Source organism: Podarcis pityusensis (genome assembly GCF_964106645.2).
Source record: "Podarcis pityusensis genome assembly, chromosome: Z".
Taxonomy (NCBI): domain Eukaryota; kingdom Metazoa; phylum Chordata; class Lepidosauria; order Squamata; family Lacertidae; genus Podarcis; species Podarcis pityusensis.
The window spans coordinates 5,672,078-5,690,507 of NC_138044.1; the positions used below are offsets into that span (position 1 = coordinate 5,672,078).

The window sequence follows — 18,430 nt, forward strand, 5'->3', positions numbered from 1 at the left end:
AGAATGACACAATGAAGATACAATGGTGGTAGCAGTATATGCTTTCCTTGGGTCTTCACTGCCACCTGGTAGGCTTGACAATCAGCCCTCACCACCATTTGATTGCATTTGACTGAAGTTTTCCTCCACTTGCATCTCCCAGCTTCTTTCCTCACCCTAAGCTCTGAAGTACAGGAGTGGCTGATAGGACAACCACAATTTCCCAGATGTGAGGAGGGGCCGGCACATGGCACAATCACAAATTGCTTGTGCCTTGTGCCCCTTATCTGGTCTGCCTCAGCTCCCACAACATGCTTCCCTCTACCCTGAATCACTGATATTGGAGCTCCCTCAACTCCTCTCCTCCCGTACACATTTCCCCATCACCAATAAAAACAAACCACAAACAATTAAAACAATTGAAGAAGTGCTGGCTCTATCTCTGCTTTGTAGCTGGTACTGCAGCCAGGAAATGAAGATTGGCTGTAGGTGCATAGGTCACAAGACTGCTGCTGCTCTCAGCTGCTAGGGCTAGCTTGTCTGATGGTGATAGGCTTAGCTAGCAGGAAAGAGAAGGTAGCTGTAGATGGTGAGAGGATTGAAGTCTCTCTTATTACCCTCCCCCCTCCCCGCCACCCCCTGTTCACCTTCTTGCCACAAAAAGCAGCCTCTTGGTTCCTGGACCAGTTTCTCATTTTTCCAAACTGAAATTCAGCAACTTGAAAAATCCTTATTAAAACCATTCAGCATTTTAATGCAAATCTCTTCTAACAGATACATTTTTATATGCAGTTTTGACTAAAGGATGCATTCTTGAAATCAGGTTTCCTTAATATAATTCGTTTTTACATTCTTTCCACTAATATCTTCATTTTCATGCAAACGTAGTATGTGCATTTTCTGTAAACAATGTTTAGCTAGTGAACAGCACTGTGAAATTCAAATAACAGCAAATTTAAAAGGGCTGTGTTTCATGTTGCATATTGTTTCAGAATTGGGTAGATTTAGATTTAAATGCAAAATTAATCAAATTCGCCCTACATCTCACTGGCATCTGCCCATCAAAGTGTGCCCAGAAGGTAATGTGGCCCTCAAATTGAAAAAGATAGCCGGCCTCTGTACTTCATAGCCCTCAGAAACATTTTGTACGGTTATGGTCCCACATTAAGATTTCAAAAGCTCTCTGGTTCCCAAATGTGTCTGTCTGAGGATGATGCTGTCAAATTCCTAGACAGTTCTCTGCCATGGAAGGTGCGATGGGTGAGTGTCAGGCAGGTAAAATTGAACAATGAAACAAGGATGTATATGCACATGGTGGTGTCTTAATGCAAATGGCAACATGATGAGCTAAGAGCAAACACTTGGAAGACAGATGTGTTTCTCCCTTTACCCCGAGTCATTGGCAAAAAAATAGAAACAAAAAACCCCAAAACCTTGTGAATGTCAAGTTCATCCCATATAGAAAGAGTTTACCTGTTGTTTGCCAAACACCCTTCTTCTCTAAATGTATTACAGCTTCAGGAGCTCAGTCATCATTAGGAGAAGTGGGGAAAAGTTTCTGGTTCTTCACTATAACAGTTCTTTATTTACTAATGCTTTCACACGGCCTTTAATTTCCTCCATATGACTGATGTTTTATATATATTGATTAACACATTCAGATCCCACTTTTATTTCCTGAAGTGTAAGACTCCAAAGCACAACCAATTCAATTATATCAAAAGATGAACAAATTGTCAATTTCTAGCCACTTTTGCACATACTTGCTCTGTTCTGTCCCATTTCTGCATTTGTCTGTGGTGTAACTTTTTAAACTTCATACAAACATTCACATTTAAGTAGTATTTAAATGTGTATTTTCTCTCAAAAATATGCATTTTAAAAAGAACTGAATCAGCAAATACAGCAAATGCAAAAGATATAGAAGATCCTATCAGTACATTACTTTAGAGGTGTCATTTTGTACAGAACTTCATGATGACCAAATGTTTTCCATTATGTTGTGCCATTTAGCATGGTTTATACTCGTTCTGGACTCCTACCAGAGGAAGGGAAGGATAAAATCACAGGCTTGTATCCAATGGTAGTTCTACTCAGAGTGGATCTATTGAAACAGAAAGACATGACTATCTTAGATTAATCAATTTCAATGAGTCTTAGTTGGATGCAATCCATAGTATCTTTATCTCAAGTACAACTGCCACTACCATTAATACTACTAGTATCCTAATTACTACAACTACTACCACTAAGGAAAAAGGTGCTCCTCTGGATTAGATTACTGCATTTTAGACAGATCTATCTGGGAATCTTTGTCCAGGGAATCTTTAACTTATATTTTTTTAAAAGAAAAAAAATCCTCACATTGTAGGCATGGTTTCCCCTTCTGAGGAAATAAATCCTGACATTGTAATGTGTGGGTGTGCCCTGAAGCACCCGATCCACTTCATTATTCAGGGCATGCCCTTACTGTATACCCACCAACCACAGCCCTATCAACTGTAGGACATTGTGCAGGGTCTCCCTGACAATCTGAGTGAGAAGGAAGTGTCATCTGGGAATAAACAGCCTTTAAGATATCCTAATGTCAAGTTATTTAGGCTTTAGGTGTTTGCCTTTGTTCGTGAAAGCATTACACCATTACCTGCTCATAGGGCAAATAAAATTGAGATCTGCTTTTTAACAGTGTGGTTGATTCCCAAACCCCTGAAGTAAATTATGAAAAGAGCAACTTAGAGCATGGGCTGAGAGTTCACCCTAACAAGTGACCCATGAACAGTCCTTAAAGGTATGGCACTGGGGAGCTAGGTGTTTCTAGTCTAGGCAGGATCAGATCATGTCAACAGCGGTTTTAGAAATTAAGCAGTGTTCTCCAGTCACCTCCAACACCTTCAGTCCTGCCGCAAGCTTGTTAAGAAAGGTTAACGTTCCTTTAGAAGATAGATGGCTATGCATTCATACATTCCCCGAAGAGGTAAGTAATACTGGAAGAGCTGACATCATAAGAATGAAGACTCAAGGAGATGCAAGGAATGCTTTTGTCAGTAGTTCAAAGAGCTGCTGGGGAGATGTTTATCCACAGCCATGAAGACTACACTATGGATCCATTTATCAAATGGCCCAGCCCTCCCACTTGCAGGCAAGATCTAACAAGACGATCGCCCTGCAGCTCCATGAGTCTGCCTTCTCTTAACTCTGCTCCCAAATAGCACACAGAGAATGTACCAAGTTGAGGTCAGCCAAGGGCCTCCAAGAATTTTACCTGAGCTAAATTTTGCTCTCTATGCATGGCATATCCGCAATCTGATAAAATATTTCCCTGTTAAATACACACACAATCGGGGTGGACACATCAGCTTATTTCCATTCTGCGTCAATTTCACTGCATTCAAGTGCACAAAAGCTTCACATTTAAATTGTACAAAGCTTGATGTAAAATATTCATTTTGTGCACAATTCCTCCTGAAATATGCATTTTTGTATGTTGCCAAGACTTCACACATCAGCCTTGATGACCACACACTTGAGGTGGCAGTCCATTTTGTCTACCTGGGTTCCACCATAGCCAGCAACCTCTCCATTGATGCTGAGCTGGACAAACATTTTGGATTCTATTATTCTAAAGTGTGCAATCTATTTCTTAACTGCATTCTTACCTTCTCATAAGTCCCAGGAACTTATAAGAATCATAGAATTGTAGAGTTAGAAGATACCCCAAGGGTCTAATCCAACCCCTTGTTATGCAGGAATCTCAAGTAAAGCATCCAAGACAGAGGACTATCCAACCTCTGCTTAAAAATCTCCAATAAAGGAGAGTCCGCCACCTTCCAAAGGAGTCCATTCCACTGTTGAATCACTCTTACCATCAGAAAGTTCCTACTGAGAATTAGATCAGTTCCCTTTAAAATACAGACTAAACAAAATTCTGCTGCATCCCTGATCACAAATCCAGCTTGGTTTCTTTACTAAGGGTCCTGCAACACAATAATTCTGCAGAGTTTGTCTCTACAGTGTATATTCTTCAACAGTTTTTGGCATTTCAGAGAGGGGAGAGTCTTCATGAGGGAGATTATAAAATCTAACTCCAGCCTTATGTGAAAATTTAACAACAGCATGGAAACTTTGTTATATAGAGTGAGTCCGAACCATTGGTCTATGGAACCAAGTACTGTATATCAGAGGTGGGAGACCTTTTCAGCCTAGGGTCCACTTTCTCTTCTGGGAAACCTTCCAAGGGTCACATGTTAGTTGTGGACACAATCAGAGCCAAAAGTGGGCAAAATAATAGGTGCAGAAGGTGGCGCTGTGGGTTAAACCACAGAGCCTAGGACTTGCCGATCAGATCGGCGGTTCGAATCCCTGCGACGGAGTGAGCTCCCGTTGCTCGGTCCCTGCTCCTGCCAACCTTGCAATTTGAAAGCACATCAAAGTGCAAGTAGATAAACAGGTACCGCTCATGCGGGAAGGTAAACGGTGTTTCCGTGCGCTGCTCTTGTTTGCCAGAAGTGGCTTAGTCATGCTGGCCACATGACCCGGAAGCTGTACGCCGGCTCCCTCGGCCAATAAAGCGAGATGAGTGCCGCAACCCCAGAGTCGGTCACGACTGGACCTAATGGTCAGGGGTCCCTTTACCTTTACTTTTACAGTAGACTAGTTTCTATACACATTAACACACATGTAACTTTCTACTTTTCCTCTATGCATGTGAGACACATTACCAAGAAGTTTTGTGTATGTGCAATGCATACACTCTTCCATTGAGCTCTGGGCCTTTCCAGGCTGATATCCACTAAACATCTAGGTGAGTCTCATTTTCATTAGTAGGTTATTATTTAGGACAATTTTTGCTGCTGATGCATAATTTTGTTTACAGTCCAAGGGCTGTAGGCAATGTAGCACTAAGCTAAAGTTATTTTGCAATATGCTTGTTTCTCTGGAGGAATGTTTGCTGCACTTGGAAGATTGTTGTGCAAGGGAAAGCGATGATTCCTGCATTGCAGGGGTGGACTAGATCACCCCTGGGGTCCCCTTATGACCCTACATTTCTATGATTTTATGAAAGCATATGCAAGTGGCTGGTAACTTTGTTGCCCAATACATTGTATAATCTGTTCTGCAATGAGTTTCCATAAGTGCAACCTTAAAACTTACCCAGCCTCTTGCACAGGAACCCTTGTGCTGGCAGATAGAGAACATCAGATACAGCTGAAAGCTTATTATCCTTTGTTGTTACTTGGTCCTCCCTTCTGCTTTTATTTCATAGATTTTTTTCCTGAGTTGTATTGTACTGCTCACTGTCCAGCCCTGATCCTTACCTCTAATTGGAAGAATTGGCTATGCATGGCAACTAACTAGACAGCCTCTTTCCAGTTTTCCATCTCTTATAAGGGGTTGAAGGCAAAATCGCCTTTGCCTCCCACACAAGTCAAACCGGGAAGAGCAAGTCCAACATATAAATACAATTTATCTAGTTAGAGCTATCATTAGAGGTGTTCACAGATTACAGAGGCACCAACTTGAATAAAATATGTTTGGGGGGGGCAGATAAACCCCGCTCCTGCTCCTAGCTTGCATTCTCTATCTCTTTCTCTCCCCACTCCAATTAAAAGGGCTGTAAAAAAATGATATCAGAGGCTCTTGCCCAATCCAAGCACTCTTGCCACCCAGCAAACTTTTACAGTTTGTTTACAGGGCTTGCTGGGAAAGTTCGAGTATAGAAAAGAAAGAAAGGCAGCAATGCCCATCAACTTTTGGGAGACAGCCCCCTCAAGCATTTTATTGGGGTGTGTGTGTGTGTGTGTGTGTGTGTGTGTGTGAAGGGAGGTGGGCTTCTAGGAGCTGGTGACTATGACAGATTACATGCAGAATCTAAGTATCCTACACAAATACTTGAGCTGGCATAGTTAATCACCTGGAACATTCAACATGTGTACATTCTGTGTACCTATTTACACAACAGTTGAGCTGTACATATCATCAAGGGTACACTCTTTCCCACAAACAATTTTGCATGTGCAGAGACAGCTTATATCTGTGTTCAGTGTCACATATAAGCAAGCCTTTTAGTGTTGGAGGGGTGGCGACTGATTCAGACTGAGACCTGGTAGGATCTGAAACAAAACAAAAAAAGCATAGAGATTTTGCCTACCTTTTGTTGCAAAGCTTGACTTTTCATTCTCCAAATCTCATCAGGATTCACATTTCTAATACATACACTCTTGCTTTTTAAATTAGTATGATAGTTCTTTTATCCCTCCATTTCTATTCAGTGAAAGATAAAGATGAATAGAGATCCTTCGGTGTACAGATCCCTACCTCTGCAGCTGCCTGGTGAAATGAATATCCAGTGTAAGACTAAACCTTTTTCAAAAGACTAAACACAGTACAATCGAGTTTTCACCAGTGCGACGGATGCCTCTCCCCGCAGCCGAGAAAGGGATTTAAGCCTCCTTGAGAAAGACAGAGGCTCATTAAAAGGAGTTATAACAAATCAGTTATCAGACATTTAAAGAATAACCCTTTTCAAATAAACCTGTTAAATAAATCCACAGTAAAGATAATTAGGTCAGCGTTATAGCAGCACAATGCATGCTTATCCACCCAGGAAGCTTTAATGGTGGCATAAGCCTGTTAAAGGCAGAGCACTAAGTGTACACAATAAGCCAGGTCTTTAAAAGAAGTCATCATCACACCATTTCTTTCTGACAAACCTGGCCAGGCGATGGCCATTTGAAGCTACAAAGAGTCTGTTTCAGCCAACCCCAGCCTGATGCCCTGCATATGTTGTGAGACTGTCACCCCCATCATTCCTGACCATTGGCTGTGCTGGCTAGGCTGATGGGAGGTGGACATCTGGAAGGCACTGGGGTTGGGTAAGGCTGCCTCTTAGTTTTAGTGGAAATGCTACACTGAGAAACCCTGCAGTCAACAGGCAATTTAGGGTCTGGACGACAAAATGATTTTGTGGCATGCAATTTGTTTAGTTATAATTTAGGCATTTGTGTAATGGGCAAACTAATTTTAGGTTCAGTTTTACTGATATGTTTCGTCGCCAAATTGTTGCTGTTATGACTTTGTGGTTTATATGATGTGTTATTTTGGGTTATTGCTTGTCTTTCGGTTGTTGGCTGCCCTGAACTCCAGACTGGAGGAAGGGAAGGATATAAGAATGACTGAATAAATAAATTTGCAACTATCCAATGAAAGTCTCTCTCTCTCTCTCTCTCTCTCTCTCTCTCTCTCTCTCTCTCTCTCCATCTCCCCCCCCCCCCCTCTTACACAGTGCTGGCTGGTGCCCTTGGGACTGGGAATACAGAAGATTGGAAGATCAGCTATAGGTGGAGTCAGAGCTGATGACAAACAGAGCCAACTAAGTCCTCCTTCCTACTGCAATGAGCAAGTGCAGCACTGAATCTAAGTTGACAGGAAGAGACATCCTCCAGACTGGTTGTAAGTACGAAGGTAGATAGGTAGATTCTGGCTGAAAGCAGACTGAGGTTGGTGCTTCATTCACCCTAATGAATCCTCCTCCTCCTCCTTTCTATCTAACTACCTTTCCTCTATTCATCTATATTTCTACATTCTTGCAGGTATTACACATTTACTGAAGTTATCTTTGCAGTTGCAGAAAGGGTATATGCCTCTTCTGTTGATTGTAAGTCGGAAGGGGATAAAACCAAAAAGGGGGCTAAAACCAAATTTATAAATCAGGGATAGGGAACCTGTAGCACTGCAAGTGATGTCAGACTCCAACTCCCATCAGCACCAGACAGAATGGCTAATAGCCAGGGATGATGGAAGTTGCAACAAGATCTGGAGGATCTAGGTTTCATATCTTTTAAAATGAATGAATGAATGAATGAAAATGAACGAATGAATGAATGTAATACCTTAAATAACAGTTTATGGCCCATGCCTTAATTGTCTGAAAACTGGATGGTTGCAATTTTCCCTTTTTCCTTTTGCAGTGTTTTTTTTTTTTAATCAGTCTGTGTGCAGTGGAAACATGGAAGACAGAAGAAATAAACTGAAGTTGTTGAAGGTGATGATTGAAGCTTTGGTGGTGCCTGATGCACAAGATGACTTTAGTACAGGGATAGGGAACATTTTTCAGACTGAGGGCTACAGTTCTTTCTGGGCAACCTTCTGAGGGATAAATGCCAGCGGTGGGTGGGGCCAAAGGCAAAACTGGGTGGTGCAACAGATGCAAATTTTACCTTTGTATAGGAAACTAGTTTCTATACACAGTCACACACCCCTCTCTGTCCTCTATCTCGCCACTGAGGTGCATCATGTACCAACATTGCTAGTGTTTCACTAAGGTATTTGGGAGGTGGTCAATGTATACAACATGCTTCAAACCATGAAGTGCATCCTATTTAATTCAGTGGGGCTTCCTAAGTGGCCTAATCGTCTGAAACCCTGTTAACTGAATTATCTCTTTGCCTGTTTTCATGAAGAGTGTTTATTGATGGTTTTTAGTTTTACTTGTTTTATTTATATGAGATTTTAGAATTGTTTTCAGTCTTTATTTTAATGCTGCATGTATGCCCACTCTGGAACTGCATAGTGAAGAACTGCTTATAAATACTGCAAATAAATAATATAAAAAAAGCAATGAAATATAGGAAATCTTCTTATCCCAACCCTGGATAAGTGCTCCTGGATCTGCTTCTTGTCATGGTGAGGCATTGAGTAGTCTTTCTGAAGTGCTAAGAGAGCATTCAGATAGATTTTGAATATTAATTTATTCTTGCATAAATCTCTGGACCATCCCCTTTTAATTTGCAAATGGCTGTGGCTATAGCTATATCCCCCACTCATGTTTGGCTGGCTCACATCCAACCAAAAATGTTGCCTCTGCCTAAGAGGCTGATTCCAGCACAATAAACCCTGTATTGAGGCCAAATTTAGTCCCCCTATGGTATTGCTTGCTAAAATAATGGTGTGTGGGAGGGAATATGATGGAGCGCACACAAGAATAATACACAGGTCACTTCTAGACAGTTTAGTATTTAGCAAGAGTGATTGAGCTGCATACTAAAAAATTAGCTTTGCACAAGCAAAGTGAATTGAAGCTCTTTGGCACAGCTATTCAAAACAACAACAACACAAAACAGAATTTTGTGGTTAGGAAAGTGGCAGGGAAATGCACTAAAAAGTGTAGGGTAAATGACTGAGGGAAAATGTATAACAACTTGAGGTCCACATTCCCTTGTGGGTGACATTCTGGGGGGCCAAATTCCAGTCTAGCAAAATCTCTAGAAGGGAACACAGAGTCTTCACTGTTGGAAGCAGCATGCCTCTGAATGGCTGTCATTGGGAATCGCAGGTGGGGAAAGTTTTGTTGGATTCTGGTTCTACTTGTTCTATTGGACTCTGGTTCTGCTTGTGGACTTCCCAGAGGCATCTTGTTGGCCGCTGTAAGAACAAGATGCTAGACTAGATGGGCCATTGGCCTGATCTAGAAAGGTTTTTCTTATGCTTTTAATATGGGAACCAAAACACAGCTGAGCTTAACAAGTCACATTTCCTTTGCAATGCAGTTCTCCAGCAAACGAAATGAACACAAATGTACACATATACTGGGGAATAGCGGACATAAGAATGCATGCATTGGCGCACATAGCATTTTAAAAAATGTATTAACATGCAGGCAAATTCCCATAAGGACTTTCATAAATAAAATAAAAACTGATGGAGAAATAAGGCAAACTGAACTTTTCAGTGGAAGAACGAGAAACTGAGAGAACCCAAAATTTTTCAATCCCTATGTAAAATAACATAAATTTACCAGAGAATTTAACAGCCGCAATAAATGAAGTTAAATTTCTCAGGAGGTTTTCTGAGAAAGACTATTGCAGAATTTCAGCTCCCGCAACCAGTTTTTTGCTGCCCACAAATAGCATAGAGAAATTTCAGGGACAATTTTTTGCTCTCTCCTTGCTTTCTTTTAGCATTGCATTCACCTCTTTTCTTTCCCTGTTTATGAATAAGGGACACTTATACACACTCTCTGCACTGTGCGTTCATGTTTTTCAGTTCAATTTTCTCAGCTGACTCTCCATTGGGAGTGTGCCAGTTTACAAAAAGGCAATGGGGCTTAAAATAAACAAAAAACCAAATTGTCCAAATTGCAGACTTCTATGACAGTTGTGTGTGTGTGTGTGTGTGTGTGTTTATGTTTTAAAACCACCATTCCACTCGGTATGCCAGGTTTGTATGTCAAGATAGGATGTGCATAATCCTGTAGGAATCTCTTTAGAATCCTGACAAACAGCCTTTTGATTGGGTGGTTGACGATATCACCATGGTCCAGAAAAAGCAATAAATAACAGGCACAGAGCACCAGCATTTAAACAAAGGTGTGTGGGTTTTGTAGCTGAGTGTGAATTTCAAGCACATGGTAAAATTTAGGGAGATTTTAAGGGCAGCAGGAACAGCTTGAACTTTAAGCTTCAAAGCAGAAGTAAAAGCAACAAGTATCTCTTTTTTATTTTATTTTATTTTTAAAAAAATATTTGTTCTTTTCAGATTCATACATTTCACTAATTTTACAATCATTTTAACATTTCAAACCTTGACTTCCTTCCCCCTCTTTCTGTGATTCCTTAAATTTGTTTTTAATATCTTCTGCATATCCAAATTAACTTAATTTGCTCATTTAATTATCCACTGAAAATATATACTCTTATAGAACTGCAGGTCATTACAATAACCCAGCTAATGTTTTTATCTGTTTACAATTTATCTGTAAATATTCAATAAACCATTTCCATTCTTTTTATTAAAAGTTTGTTATCTTGATTTCTTATTCTTCCGGTAAATTTTGCCATTCCTGCATATTGCATAAGTATTTGTATCCATTCTTCCTTTGCTGGGACTTCTGCTTCTTTCCATTTTGGGGCGAGTAACATTCTTGCCACTATAGTAGCATACATGAATAAGTTTCTATACAGAGTAGGTAGTTCTGTCCTGAAAATTCCCAAAAGTAGAAATACATTCTCATGACATCAAGCTGTGGCCAGGCTAGAACCAGGAACACAAGGTGATTGCTTGTGTGTAATCAAGATGGGAGAGAAATTTGGATCAGTTCACATTTAAAAGTGAACCACCCTAATTTGTACTTTCCAAAACACAGCAATATTTCAAATCCACATTGCTCTGAATTTTGGAATGCAGTTTTCCAGTTGAGTAATGTGGGCCAAAATGTATATGCTAAGTAACATGTGCAAAATTGTGTCCCAAAAATGTGTATACTGAATTCATACTAAAATGTTGGTGATTTTTCATGAGAACTGTTAAAATACAACTCATATGGAAAAGAGGATAACTGAGTTTAAGCTTAGAAAAAATGAGAAATGAAGAGAAATGAAAATTGATACATGCGTCCATCCTTAGTGTTACACCACCAACATTATAATTTAGAGCAGGGCTCTCAAACAAGAACATTGGAAGATTCCTGCTGGATCAGACCAAAGGGCTATGTAGTCCAGCATCTTGTGTCTTTCAGTGGATAAATAGGTGTCCCAATAAGAAGCTCATGAAAAATACATGAGGGCACCAACACTCTCCCATTTCTGATACTCAACAACTAATATTCAGATGTATACTGTGTCTGATACTGGAGGTAATATACAACAGGCCTCCTCACTTGGAGCCCTCATCTGGAGTCATTGGCCATGTTGGAGGGAGCTGTACTCCAAAAAACCTGAAGGGCATTAGGTTGGAGAAGACTGATATATGTCAATATCCTCCACAAATTTGTTTAGTTCACTTTTAAAGCTGGGTTGGCAACCATCATCACATCTTGCAACAGCAAATCCCCTAGTTTAGCTATTTGCTGGGCGAATAAGTCCTTCTTCATTTTCAGCTTCATTTGACAATGTCAGGTTCTAATAAGGGCTGTGCACTGTTCCTCCTATGAGCTGGAACACACAAACACCCAATTCAGCCCTGAATCGATATGAGGGTCAATTAAATTAAACATATTGGATGTGTAAAAATATGGCCTCAAGGGGATGGTGGAAGGTGCTTGGGAAGTGGTGCCCTGCAGGAATCCTCCACTTACTAGCTGGGGAAGACAACTGCAAAGTAGATTCTCGTGTGCACTACCTGCCCCAAAGCATTAATTTGACGGGGACTTCTCCAATGTGCTGGAAAGGCTAGAATGAAATGAGCCTTCTGGAGCTGTCCGTGGTGCTGCAATGCATTTGTGCAAAGCTTTCAGCCACAATGGCTTTTATTACATTGTCTTGATAAAGCAGGGAACAAGCTCTTGAGTTGTACAGAGGTACATCAAATGCACATTGAGTGACATACCTGGGTTATAGTTCACCCTGCTTCAGCCTTCAGAGCTGGTTTACAGTACTGATATGTTTTTAAGTGTTCTCTCCATCCTACTCTTTAAAAAGCTCCAACTTGGAGAAAACCTTCTTAGGATCTAAAATAAGGAAAATGCAAGAGACGGGATAGTGAATTAAAAATAACCGATGTGCACAGTTCATGCATTATTTGAAACATTTATATCCCGCCTTTCCATCCTGCAGGGATCTGCAAAGCAGCTAATGAAAGCATATGGCGAGTAATCAAAACAGAATAAAACAACAGCAAAACATTCATTAAGACAATAAGCAATAAACAATAAAAGCCACAAATAACATAACAAAACCACAAGAGGCAGCAAAACAGACGGCAGAAGCATCCAAATTGGGATTAGAGGATTCCACCCCTTCCAATCATTTCTTCCTCTCATTCCCTCTGCATCTGTGTTCACTCCTCCTGATTTCAGGTTTAAGTAGAATAATTTCTAATATTCATTGCAGAATTGGAGCATACACAACCAGAGCTCAGAGTCAAGCTGTGGAGTTTGCTGTGGCATTCAGTTCTGTCAATACAGTTGAATTTCCCACAAATCCTGACATTATTTATGAAGCACTGTGAAAAAAGCAATGCTAATAGAATGCTACATATGATTGATTTTACACAATTGATTTTAATATGTGAACCGCCCTGAGGACACAGCTGATTGGGTGGTATAAAAATGTTTAAATAAATAAATGCATACATATATATATATAAATAAATAACTGCTCTTGATTGTATTGGGATTCTTCTTTATGGAATATTTTAACTGCACAAAACCCTAACCACAACTTTGCGCACAAGTGTACCCATACATCAGCAAGACATTTGAAGATTCATTTTCTGCCGTGTTTTATCAATCAGCATATTTGCATAGCTAGTGTGTTCATGCTGCATGTGGAGGGTGGTGGTGACACTAATGAACGGAAGGCGTCACAATGTGTACATTGATCCATATAAAACATGTTCTATATAAAAGTAATTCCTGAGGAATTCCAATGCTTCCATTCCACATTGAAAGTGCTACTGAGTTCTTTGGAACTCCAAATTTCAATGAGAAGTTCAGATGAATAAAATTTTGGAAACAATATTTAGAGAAACTACCTAATGGTAAAAACTGTTTGGATGTGGAACAGTCTGCCTCAAGACATAACATATGCTTCTTTACTGGAAGTGTTTAAGCAGAGGCTAGATAGCTATATGTCATTCTGAACTGCAGATCTAGCACTTAAGTAGGAGGCTGGGCTAGGTGACCTCTTTTGTGCAAAAACTATTTGAGTTATGCCTCAATTCCTGGAAACATGGGGCTTCTTTCTGAAACAAAAAGAGCTTACATGTATAATGCACCATTGTTCCATCATGGAACCCAAGGCAATGATCATCCAGTTCCCAGAAGTCACCCATCCAACCAATGATCAGACCCAGATCTTCTTAGCTTCAACAAGTTGATTACACACTCATGATATCAATCTTGCAAAATCGTGGGCAGAATGCTTCTGAATACTAGTTGATGAGGAACAACAGTAGGAGAGTACTGCTGTGCTCATGTTCTGTTTGTGGTCTTCCAAGAGGCATCTTGCTAGCCACTGTAGGAGACAGAATGGTGTGTAGGCCTTTGGTTCAGTCCAGCAGGGCCTGTTTTATATTCTTAATCACAACTCCTACATGGCCCTTTCAGGGGTCATTTATATAAATAAACCCCACCACACCTCCACCCTACCCTTCCCTAGCATTTTGTCTGCTTCCAGAAATGGAACATCCTGATTCCAGAAGGATGAGAAGGAGGACGTGTTCTGGGTAATGACAGTGCTTCACATTCATTTGTCTAGTTGTAATCCTTACACATCTCTAAGGCAAGTCAGTATTATTAGCTCTCCATATTGCAGATGGGAAAACTGAGACTGAAAAAGAGTGGCTGGCTTAAAGCCACCTAGTGAGTCTGTGGCAGAAATCCTGCTAATGAACTTAAATTGTAAGTAGGTAGATTTGGTTGTATTTCTGTTACTTTCATACCTTTTACTGCTGTACTATAATTATATGTGCTTGTCTTGTCTAGTTTTATGTTTTCCAACCCCCACTTTTGTTTCAACCCGATAACCCTATTTATAGGGTTACTTGGCAGTAAAATAAATAAATGCTTCTTGGTGGTTAAGGCATTTCAACACGGGAACCAAGCACCTAGAGAAATTGTGGGCTCTCTGTCACTGGAGCTAAGTAGCCACTTGTATGGCGAAGCTCTTGCCCTGGGTTTCCTTCATTTACAGAAGGTTGATAGCCTTACAGGGCCAGCTCCAGCTCAATTATTCTATTCTTTTTATTCTCAGTCGCTCACATTTCCTTTTCTGCCATTGTATATGCCTTTAACTAACCTCCCTCATCACAGTTGCGGAAGATCATGCAGAAAACATAACACTTTGCACCTCCCTTCCTGAGTCAAACAGAGCCTCAATGAGGAAAGTGTCATCCCTGAAGAAACAAAGGAACACAGAAAGCTGACTTATACCTAGTTGTCTAATTGAACCACCCAGCCAACAATGACTGGCAGCAGCTTTCAATGGCTACTAAACCTGATGGCTATGAAACCACAGGAGGAAAGAGTGCTGTTGTGCTCAGCTTCTGCTCATGGGCTCTCATGGTCATCTGGTTGGCCATGGTGAAAACAGGATGCTGGACTAGACGGGCCATTGGCTCAATCCAGCAGGCTTTTCTTATGTTCTCTCTGGGGGTTTCAGGCACAGTCTTTCCCAGCACTAACTGCAGATGCCAGGGAGTGAACTTGGGACCTTCTGCATGCAAAGCAGATGCCATCCCACTGAGCTATGGCCCTTCTCCTTAAAGAAGGCTGCAACAAGGGAGGTAGAAGAATCCTCACAGAGGCTGATAGGAAGAGAACCCAGTAGATGGTCAGGCTGCTTGGAGATAGCTAGGACGTGTGTGTGTGTGTGTGTGTGTGTGTGTGAGAGAGAGAGAGAGAGAGAGAGAGAGAGAGAGATCTGGATGGATGGCTTGTTGGAGGGAATTTATGAGCAGAGAACAGGGTGGTTGGACTTTAGGGGAGGGAGACAAAGACTGTACACAAAGGGAGGGAGAAAGAGGACCCAGTAAGACAAAGATAGGGAATGGAACAGGGGCAAGAGGCGGACAAGCTGAGAGGAGCGAGAGAGAAAGAATAGACCAGAAAGCCAAACTGCATAGAAATGAGAACTATAGAAACACAACGGAAAACGAAGAGAGAGAAACAGATGACCCCCTCCCCAACTCAATTTCATGTGGTGCTTACTATATCCAGCGGGTTTCTCTAATTAGTCGCTTCGCCTTCGCCCGCCCAAATCTAATCCAACGATTCGTGTCCACGGACACACCAGCGACTCTTGAAGCCCACTCCTCAATAGGCTCTAAACCTCCCCTTCCTTCTCAAAAGCGCACACCTCTCTCCCCCCCCCCCACCCATGCCACATCTCAAGGGGTGGGTCCCCCTATATCTCACAGGCCAGCACCCCTGTCTTCTTTTTATGCCCTCCCCCACATCCCTGTTTCAAAACGCAGCCCCCGCTCCCACGTCCCAATGATAGAGGGAGTGAGAGACTTCTTAGGACCAGCCCCCTTCCAGGCTCTTGGCCCCGCCCTCCTCCCTCCCTCTACCCATTCATTTTCTTCAGCTGGGCCGAGAGCTCCGCCCCTGACGGCAACGAGGCCCCGCTTTTTCCTCCAGCCTTTGCTCATTTCGGTCGCCTCCCTCCCTCTTTCCCTCCCTCCCACCTTCTCTCTCTGTGCTGCTTTTTGCGCCTTCGTTTCGCCCCCGGTGGCTGCAAACTGATCCATCAGAGGAAGGCAGGGAGGGGATTAAGGATAATAATAATCATACAGAAAGAACACAAGGAAAGAGGACTGGAGAAGGATAGGTAAAAGAAGGTGGGGGAGAGAGGGAAGGAATAACATCCGGATTTTCTTTTTCATCTATTCCCCACACCTCCTCCTTTTTGCATCTCTGCCTTTTAATGCCTGGGATCCGGGGCGAGGAGAGGGATTCTCTGTCTGAGCATGAAAAGGACTGCTAAAGCCCCAGTCTTCCTACGCCTGCAGCATCAGCGGAGAATCGCCCACTATGCGCTCTGGATCCAGAAGGGCTCGCACCACAAGTTCCTGCCGAGCCGAATGAGAAACCAGATCTCCGCCAGAGAGGGGCACTAACATCCGGTAAGGGAAAAAGGCATTTTACTATTATTATTTTGACTCTGCTCAGCCAGACAGCCACACAGACAGCCGCAACATCGGCCAGCTCGTTCTCGTGGGGCCGCCCTCTAGAACTCCCGTAGGCATTCCTCGTTATCTAGCCTCTCTATCTTGGTAGTCACTGTGGGAAATCGGACTAAAATGGTCTGATCCAGCAGCAGCGCTCTTCTTCTATGGCTGGCAGACTTCTCTTCCGAATTCTCTCTCACACTCCTTAACAGCGCTGCCTCCCCCCCACCCCGCCCCCCCCCCCCAAATCCTTCCATCGCTCCAATCTTTCCCCGGATTTCATCTTGTCTCCTTCACTCAGCCAAAATCTGAGAGATTCAGTTCCCATACACGTCGCTTTGCAGTTTCGTATCCCCCTACTTAGTAAGCAAAGGGTTAAATGGTGGATGTACAAAATCGCTCAGAACCTCTGGGCTTGCGTGTGCCGGACCGCAACAAACACAGACAAGACCTGTACGTGTGTGTTCAGGTGCCTAATCGCTCACAGGCTGCATGTAGTGCAATTCCCAGACGAGATCTGTCGTGTGTCCGTGTGTCCGTGTGTATAAGTGTAAAACTCTTTCAGCCTCTACACACACCCTTGTAGAATTATTTCTGCTGGGCTGTCATGATTTGTCATGATCTCGGGTCATAATTTTTGAAGGAAACTTCCCGGCAAGGAGGGAAAGGCTAGTGTGCGTGTTTGGTGGACGTGTGTGTGTGTGTGTACACGTACAGCTGTTTCATGCAGTGCAATCACACATTATGCTCAGGCTGAAGTAGCATCTCACCAAACTGCATGGAAAGAGAGGGCTTGCAAAATCTCGGCGCCCCCACCGCAGCCCAGCCGCCATCCCCCCGTGATATCTATGCCAAGATATATTGATCAGGACAGAGTCTAATAGAGTCCTGGAGGGGGGGGGGAGTCCCCAAGGAGACAATGTCCTCTTTGCTTAATAGACTGCTGTGTTTGGTTTGCAGAGTGACAATCCAAGCTTTGAATTCCAGGCTATGGGGGGGGGGGGTTACTTCCTCACCCTGCCCCACTGGTATGTAGGGAGACTAGGTAGTAATTGTGTTAAAATTAGATGTGGGGAGAATGGTCTGTCTGTGTAGCTGTTCACGGTGGGAAGCAGAATGCTGGACTAGCTGGATGTTGGGGTCTGATTCAGTGGGTCTCTTCTTATCTATTTATCTATCCATTGGAACAGCAGGGTGCCATGCATGCATGGGAAAGGAGTCTCTAAGGGGAGCGCTCCAAGATGGGAGGGGGCACCTTAGGAAGTGGAAGCAAGCTGAAAGCTAAACTTCAGCTTTGCCAGCCTTTTAAATAATTTATGCAGCATGGATGGAGACTGTGCCATTCCTCCATTCTCTGGAGGGTCATAGAATATATATTCAGGGGTTTAATGGGAAGGTGGTCTGTCGTGGTAGTGGTGGTGCGGTGAAGTATGTACACACACACACACAAACACACACACACACACACACACACACATCTCTCTCTCTCTCTCTCTCTCTCTCTCTCTCTCTCTCTCTTTCTCTCTCTTTCTCTCTGTGGAGAGAGGTTCAGTGCTACTTCTGATGCATAAGCCATAGTATAATGAGAAGGCTATTGACAAACCACTCCAGGATAAAGATTCGCTACCCCCAAATCACAGCTGTAGGGGAAAGGATGGGGGATGGAGCGTGTCCCACCCAGAGGAGAGAAATCTTTTCTTAATAGGAGTTAAGCTGGTCTGAGAAGAGTTACAGAGAGGTAGGCTGATGGTGCAAAGGAAGAAGAGATTAACAAGAACTCTGGAGGGAGTGAGAGCTATTTCTGGGTAGATTCAAGCATCCTTCCCACTGTTGATGGTCCTATACA

General features: G+C 42.5%; 1 protein-coding gene across 1 annotated transcript in view; it reads left to right on the forward strand.

Annotated features, from left to right (window-relative positions):
* The first annotated feature begins 16,074 nt into the window (after positions 1–16,074).
* Positions 16,075–18,430, forward strand: part of BRINP1 (BMP/retinoic acid inducible neural specific 1) — a 109,706-nt gene continuing 107,350 nt past the window's right edge. The window contains exon 1 of the mRNA XM_080990884.1: positions 16,075–16,539. The gene's annotated coding sequence lies outside the window, so the exon portion shown is untranslated. The remainder of the gene's footprint in view (positions 16,540–18,430) is intronic.